The sequence below is a fragment of the Planococcus citri genome, chromosome 5 (genome assembly GCF_950023065.1).
Source record: "Planococcus citri chromosome 5, ihPlaCitr1.1, whole genome shotgun sequence".
Taxonomy (NCBI): Eukaryota; Metazoa; Arthropoda; class Insecta; order Hemiptera; family Pseudococcidae; genus Planococcus; species Planococcus citri.
This window is the reverse complement of record NC_088681.1, coordinates 17,108,375-17,116,820: the sequence shown is the minus strand read 5'-3', so window position 1 is coordinate 17,116,820 and position 8,446 is coordinate 17,108,375. Positions and strand designations below refer to the sequence as shown.

The window sequence follows — 8,446 nt, the reverse complement described above, 5'->3', positions numbered from 1 at the left end:
CCGTTCAATATACTTTGTAGTAAACGAGTATCATGTAAAAAAATAATGTCCGAAGAAAAAGGAACTGCCCTGCGAACGCTTTGCGTTGATTTCAAATATGATAACATGTCTTGAAACCAGTTAGTTCTAACACACTTTCTTAAACAAAATTTTTAAAAATAGAAGTAGTAGTAAAACAAAATCAAAGTTGGAATAAGGCTGTACCCGAAGGCCGAAGCATTTACTTCGAAATGAGCAACATCTAGAAGGTGGAGGATTCGATTCGAGTCGAAAAAACACTCCGCACTTTTTTTAAGATTTGGAATCTATACATAATTTATTTCAAGGCTCAGACGGCACAAAATGGCAGCAAAGCAGTCAAAAGTAATTTCTCAAAAAAAAAAAAAAAACAACACATAACTTCAAATCAATCAAACCAGTTTGAAAAATTCTGAAGCGCACCCTAATCCGTTGAAAGGAGCACCTTATTTGCCCACTTATTTGCCTATTGAAAAAAAAATAACTGCACTGTAAACATACGATTTAATTACAATACTAATAATTATATGTACGTAGTACGTACAGGGTGCTCAGAACTACCGTGAAGCCGAGGCGTGAACCCATAAAAAAGTTTTTTGCTAAATATTTCGGTTGGTCACAGTGAATGATTAATAATGATAGCACACGATTGGTTGTTGGACTGGAGTGATAACATTCCACCAATCATATGCATCCATTTCACGTTGCCAACCTATATTTTTAATGAAACACTTTCTTTGGGGTTCACGATATTTCTGGGCAGTGGGCACCCTGTAGTACATATTGGGTACGCAGAAACATCGTGTACCTCTACCTATACCTACATACTTTACCCCTGAAAAAGTTTCCTGCTAAATGTTTTGGTTGATCAGAGTGAATGCGATAACAATGATATAGCACATGATTGGTTGTTGGACTGAGGTGATAACATTGTACATTATATTTAAAAAATATATATAGACAGTTAGACACCTACCATCATTTTTCAGAAACCCTGATTGAGAAAGGAGTCGCAGATCCGGTTACCCGCTTACCGCATAAGTACTCACAATCAGAGGCATGCCGAACAGGGATTATGAGAAGGGCTGCGGTAAAAAGTTGAAAAGATCTGGCGACTCAGCGCATACCATTAATTTGCTTATCACGTACTTATTACAATACTCGTAATTAAATGTGGTCACTGGTCAAGGAGCTGGCTCATAGATTGCGAGCGCATGCAATACGCGACACCAGTGACACAGACACACAAATCGGGAAGTGAATAGAATAATATATTCTATACAAAATGGGTATCTATCTCATCTACCCATCCTATGGAGATGGTACTTATGTGCATTAGCACGAGCTACTGTTTTGCTTCTGTTTTATTTTCGAGTGGGAGTGAGAATCGAAGCTTTCATCCTACTAAATGCTAGAGCTGTATAACAACCGGTAATCGGATATTCGGATATTTCTAGATTTCAGTGCCCGTTAATCGGTTGTCAACCGAATTCGGAGAATCCATTGTTTTTTTTACTGTTTCTGCGACTTTTTTTTGGAATTCGAATCTTTGCGTTGGAAAAGTCACAGAAACAGTAAAAAAAAACAATGGATTCTCCGAATCCGGTTATTATCCGGTTAATCGTTTACCGGATGGCATATTCCAATTAATTTCAGATTATCCGGTTGTCGTATAGCACTACTAAATGCATACATACGAGTGATCAATGCCGCCATGCCGGTCATGCGTTAAAAGGTACACCATACACCTTACCTATACACCTACGTGAAACTTTAACCGCCAAAATCAGCCAAAATCGCTCAGTACACAGCTGCTACACTACACACACACTACTACTACTACTACTACTACTACAAATCCCCGGCTTTCAATTCTACATATGTATATTACATTATAATAAGTACGTTAACTCCTGATCAATTCACAATTCTATTTTCTACCTCTTCTACCTAATCACTCTCGGAACACCTTGGAAATAATAATATGATATGAATTCATATCGCTGAAATAGAAACGAACATAGGGAGTGGAGAAGCGAAATACTCCGTAAAACACAATGCCACTGACAGCGAAGGGGGGAAAGTAAACAAAGAAAAAGTTTCTCCGGCACTCGAATTCTGATTTAACTTTGAAATCATGGGCTACTGAGCGAGAATTTCAAGCATAGATAACCCATATAATATTAAGCGTACCCGTACCCGTGCGAATAAATTAACAAAGCAACAAGTACCTATCTACCTTTACGTCGACAGATGACAATAGGGAACTGGACGAATAATCACTACTCATACGCGAATGCGAATTTACACTAATTATACATAATTATGTTTATTATTTCACGCAAATTTTAACAAACACAACACTCACTTACTAATTCCAATACGGCGGCTACGGCTACAGCGAAACTGGAAAATAAAATGGTGGTTGGTGGATTTTGGAATGTAACGCCAGATTCAGTGTTACCTCCAAACCAGTTTCTGAAAATTTCTATTCAACACAAACGCAGTATGACAAACTGATAATCGACTTTTTAGTTTTTGCTTTTTTGATATAAGTGTTTTTGGTTTTGTATTTTATTTTACATTATTTTATTTGAATTTTCATCGCAATGTGAAGGAAAACTTACAGTTACATAGCTATGTCTACAATTTACGTAGTACGGTATTTGTTCAAGTGCCAGGAGCCTATAGGAGGTGGTAAAATATTCAGGATTTCTGTCAGAAAAAATTACTGGAAGAGGAAGGATCTTCGAATAATTAATTAATTATTGCTTTCTCCACTTTCGTTTCGTTCATGCCACAAAACTCAAACTTCAAAATCTATGGTACACTCCACAAAAGTACAAAGACAAACTAATCACTTACGTGAGTCTTAAAACAATATAAACGTAGGTACTTTAAAACTAGAAAGGCTATAAGATATCACTAATATGTAGTACAGAACAGACACAGAGTCACTTTTCTAAAACACTATTAACATACTCAAAGTCGAGTATTTCATTTCACTACATATTTCTTTTAAATTAGCCATTCAGGCATATCAATATTCAGAAATCGAGAAGGTAGATATGCTCGCGAAATGAAAAACAACACCAATTACCAAAAAAACAACATCGTAAGTAGATTATATTGTTTGTAAAATAAAACTTTACAAACATCTTACGTTAAGAACAAAGATTATTCGCTCGTATTTCTGACTCGAGTACTTACACAAATTATTATACATTATACAAATTGCGTATAATGCAGATAGGTAGCTATCACTAATATGGCAATAAAAATAGAAAAATAAAAAAATTTAATGTCACAGAAATGCATTTGTAGGTACCTACATACTAGGTGCGAGGCTTTATTTCAGTCTTTGCCATCTGTAAAAAAAAAAAAAAAACGTAAGGATGCTACAACAGCTCGATAAGAAACTTTCGAATTCAATAGTAAAGCGATTAGACATGAAACAGACCTTTTATAAGAACAACACAACGTATAACCAGAAATTATAGACGCGACGGCGATAAATATGGCGATACCAAGTAACGAGATCTGTATGCCAGTTATTTTAACATTTGGCGAAACGTTCGCGTATCGCTAAAGTGAACAAAAAATTCGTAATCTTGGTCAGCGTCAGATTTGGGTAATACCTCATTATGGCAAACTACGGCCACAGAAAAAAAAAGCGATCTTCTTACTTGAACAGATTGCACATTGTATTTATCGTATAGCTTTCGCAGCTCTTCGTTACTTTCGAGTTTCAAAAAGAAATCCGCTTCTTTGGCGTCGTAATCATCCGTAATTACTTCGATGCAGGAACTAGAAAACAATAACAACCATTCTTCATAACTAGGTACCTACTAGACAAGCGGCTAATATAGAGGTTCAAAAACGTGAGTCAAAATCAGAGTGCCGGCGTATAGGTAGAACCGCTGTGTAAGGTAATTTTTCGGACGATTTTGAATTGTAAAGTTGAAGCGCATTTGAGCGACAATTTGCTGAAATCCCTACTGCTGAGATCAATTTATGTTCCACAAGAAAAAAAAATACACATTAGACGATAGACATGCGAAATATCGACGAATTTGAATTGAACTTCTGCGGTCCAAAACGGAATTTGTGATTATAGTCCCACCGTCAATCCCAAAATCATGATAGGCTGTATAAGCCATTATTAAATTTCTCCTTTGTTCTAAGGAAAATCAGGCCAAAAATAAAAACATATCGGATTTCACGTTAGGTAGTTTGTTTCTGTTTACAATTAAGTAGGTACTTGGCCTAACACGAATGTAATGTTATTTGCTGCGTCAGCAAATACACAACCGAATGCATCGATGGAAAAGATGAACTACTTGGAGTAGAATAAGATGTGCTTAATATGCTTACCTCGTTTTAGAAAAATCCAAATTTCCGTCAGGTTTGGCATAAAAATGTGTTTCGTAAACGTCCAGCCTAGTTTAGATTCTATTCAATCTTTGTATACAGTTGAAATATATTTTTAGGGTGGAAGAAAGTGTTACGTAAGTATAAGTGTCATGTGTGTCGATTGTTCTGGAACAAGAAGAGTGTAGATTGTTCTAGAGGTTATCATCTAGTCAATAGATGGAGTATTCTAGATAACGAAGGATACCTTATATAATATATATAGAACCAAACCGTAAATGTACCTAAGTCAGTTGTTATCAATCATACGAATCAAATTAATGTCAATCAAATCTCAAATTAATGTCAATCAAATCGTGTCTCAGTATTTAACAAAATCACTAGGAGATTTCAACCAAATTCACATCACAAGAAAACCAACAGCTGGATCATCAGCGAGCAACCAACCACAACTTAACCAGATGGCAGGGAGGCCGTTTGCATGGGCAATAACCCTGAGATCTGAACGAGTAAAAGGTGCATATTTCAAAAGTAACCTTGGTTCTCATTTCCAACAAATTAAAGATAGCTGCTGCATACACACCCAGAGAGTAATTCCAAAGACATCCTGCGTACTTCTTACTGGGCACCGGAAGTTCTCGTCTTCTATCTGATGATCCTATATACAAACTGGAAAGCCACTTATATGCGAATGTTTTCATTTTATGTGGGTGTTCCAGTTTTGATTGATAAATAATGTTGAATATAATATTAATTATTAATTTAATGAAATTATTTAATTTAATATTTATCAATTATTAATTTAATGAAATTATTAAATTTATTATTTATAAATTCTTGAATTTTTTTAAATTGATTAAAACAGAAAATGGGTGCATGTAGAACTAATGCTGCAGCTAACCAGCTAATATACCAGTATAGTCCCAAGAAGGTATTATGAAGGAATAATATCAATATAGATACCGATACCAATACCGTTAGGTATCGATATCTCTATTTTGGCAGCGTAACGCACCACGCCGACGCCGTCGCCGGCGCCGCCGCCACCATGTCTACTAGTGCATGTATATTGTATGTATGTATACCTATTAGCTGTACTACAGCTTTACCACCTAACACCTATGCATGTATGCAATAATGTACGTCTTGACACGGCTATCAGCATTCAGCATGATGGCGTACTCAATATTCAATACTCAGTCATTATATAGCCTACGTAGACGTACTCGTACTCGTACTCTTACAATACACGCATATACTCGATGAAAAATTTGTACAATACTCTGTGTAACTATGTGTAATTGTGTTGTGTACTACTCAACTTTCAACAAGCGCGATAAGACAAATCTAACATAACGATACGCTACGCGACTGCGACTGCGACTGCGACGCCAGCATGGACAAAAAGTAAAGAAAGAGACAGAGACAGAGACAGAGACAGAGACCGATACCGATACCCAGGGGTTTAATCGGGTTTAATCGTGCAAACCTTAAAAATCATTACCTGTAAACCGTGATCGGCTTATCGCAAAATTTACCGGGCGATCGTCGCGTCTCGCGTCGCGTCGTTGGCAACGGCAACCAAAACGCCAACACCTATTACGTCTTAATCCAACTTGAAAAACAGCGGACTCGACAATAGCTTATACTCGTATACAACTATATGTACATGTACATAATATATTCGAGTATTTCACATCTTTTTTCACGTACACGTACCAACATAACCTACGAGTACAACAGCAAAAACACGAGAAAAAAAATTCGTCATTATTCTCAAATTTATTGAAGTGAGCAATAATGACCAAAAAATTCGTACCACTGTATTTCCAACACCCTCGATTTCACAAATACGAGTAGTACATAGGTATTCGTACAAAATTCAGCTTCACGCGGACTGGCGTCTTTAAAATCAACGCCTAAAAATATTTCACACACACTCGTAGTCGTAGCTGCCTAAAACCCCATACTCGTATTCTCGTCAAAAAATGCGATTTCGTCGAAAATAGCCCTGTTTAAAAACCCTTTGAGGGCTGACATATGTTTAAACTGACACCACTGTGGAAATCTCCGGGTTAACCCGGAGATTTCCACAGTGGTGTCAGTATCCATTAACTTCCACACGGAGGTTTCCACAGTGGTGTCAGCACCCATTTAAATCCTTATGGGCACTGACACCACTGTGGAAATCTCCGGGTTTAAACCGGGAGATTTCCACAACCTCTACCGGTAAGGTGTACATTTATGTATGGTGGAAAAGGTTTTTTTTCGAAAATGAATGGCGGCGCCGATGAGCCCTTCAATTTTACAAAATATCAAAACATCCGAGAATCAGACAACATTTTTTAAAATGTGGAACTTTTTAGTTCCAAAACCTCGGTCAAGTTCCCACTGCCTACCTCCACCCATGGCTACCCTGTGAATTACACGTGTGAAGAAAAAAAAATATGTCGACGTCCTAAAGCTGTCGTGTTTCATGAGAAAAATGTCTCCAACCATATTACCCGAAATGAATCGGTGAGATGTGGCAATACTGTGACCCTTGTCAGTATGTTTATGTACCACTTATGTACTGCGCAGCTTCCAGTCACTAGATCAATATACATATGCCAGCTACAAGGGGAATGGTGATGGAAAAGGTAATAATTGAGACTTTTTCTTTTCTTCTAAAATATTTAAAGAAAGAAAATAATGACTGCGGCAAATCAGTATCGAATGAAATGATTTTCAAATGCAGTTTATGGAGCAGAACATATATCTAATACAAAAACTTCCAAACCTCAAATTTAGAGTAAGTGAGGTTATTCATCATTGAAGAAAAAGTTTATTTATATAATAATAATTTATTTAAATTTATGCTCGACCATAGACCCCGACCCGTACCCAAACAATCAGCCATCCTTATCACAGTTTTGGACTTGTAAAAATTCATGTTGTTGATCGTTGATCCAATCGCAAGCAATAAATAAGATGAGTTCTGAGTAATTTTTATTAAATTCAATCATTAAATCGTAAGAAAAGATCGAAAGAAAGAAAAAACGAAGAAAAATCCTATAATAAGTAATGAAACAACAAAAACAAATGCATAAATTTATTGGGTACTTTTTTTGAGTAGATACTCAGCCGATTCCATCTTTACAAAAACACTGAGTTTGCTCAACAGCAAGTGATTGAAATTACAACGCCATGAATAAACACATAGAAAGAATTTTCAATTTTTCCCTTCAAAATACAAGGTTTTCTCTTCCATCAGTTGTATATTTTGTGTTGTGTTATTACTAGTGATTTCGAAGATTCAGCAGTGAGTCTTCACATTGGCACATACAACATGACCATGTAGTCGAATCTTTTAAAACAATTACAATTGCTGGGAAATCATGAAATTTACGCATTGTGACGATTTCTGACTAGAATTTTGAGCGAATTCAACACCACAGATCGCACATAAAACTGGCACTTTTCAAGTTTCATTTACTCATTATGGGATTTTTCTTCGTTTTTTCTTTCTTTTCTTATGATTTAGTGATTAAATTTAATAAAATTACTCAGAACTCATCATTTATTGCTTGCAATTGTATTAACGATCAACAACGTAAATTTTTAGGAGTCCAAAATTGGTGATAAGGATGGCTGATTGTTTGGGTACGGGTCGGGGTCTATGGTCGAGCTAAATTTATTAGATATTAGGTAGGTAACTGGTAATATGTATATTAGTTCATTTTATGATAGTGTTTGTTAGTTCATGTAATTTTCGATGAAATTGAATTTTAAAGGGCGGAGATGGACTCCGAATGCGGCGTTTTGCCGCCACCTAGTTTGTATCTAGAAAACCAAATTCGGACATTTTCGTTTCCCTCTCCCTTCCACAGGGGCTGGCCTATTGGCCTACTTGTGTCGCAATGAGACGATTTTTTGCAAATCCAAACGATCTCATTGGAGCAATAAATCACTTTAGGAGACTGTTTTGCAGAAAATGTTCAAGTATTCAACAAGCAAATTTGACGAGAATGTTCGCATTTCATTATTTTACAGCAATGACCACGCGACCAAAAATAGA

The 8,446-nt window shown here is 36.3% G+C and overlaps 1 long non-coding RNA gene across 1 annotated transcript; it reads right to left on the bottom strand.

Moving 5' to 3' along the window:
- Window positions 1-3,412: 3,412 nt before the first annotated feature.
- Window positions 3,413-4,558, bottom strand: LOC135846301 (uncharacterized). Its single transcript, XR_010558945.1, has 3 exons — window positions 4,393-4,558; window positions 3,705-3,825; window positions 3,413-3,603 (listed from the first exon to the last, which is right to left on the bottom strand). It is a non-coding gene; the product is annotated as an uncharacterized LOC135846301 (long non-coding RNA).
- Between the last annotated feature and the right edge of the window lie 3,888 nt (window positions 4,559-8,446).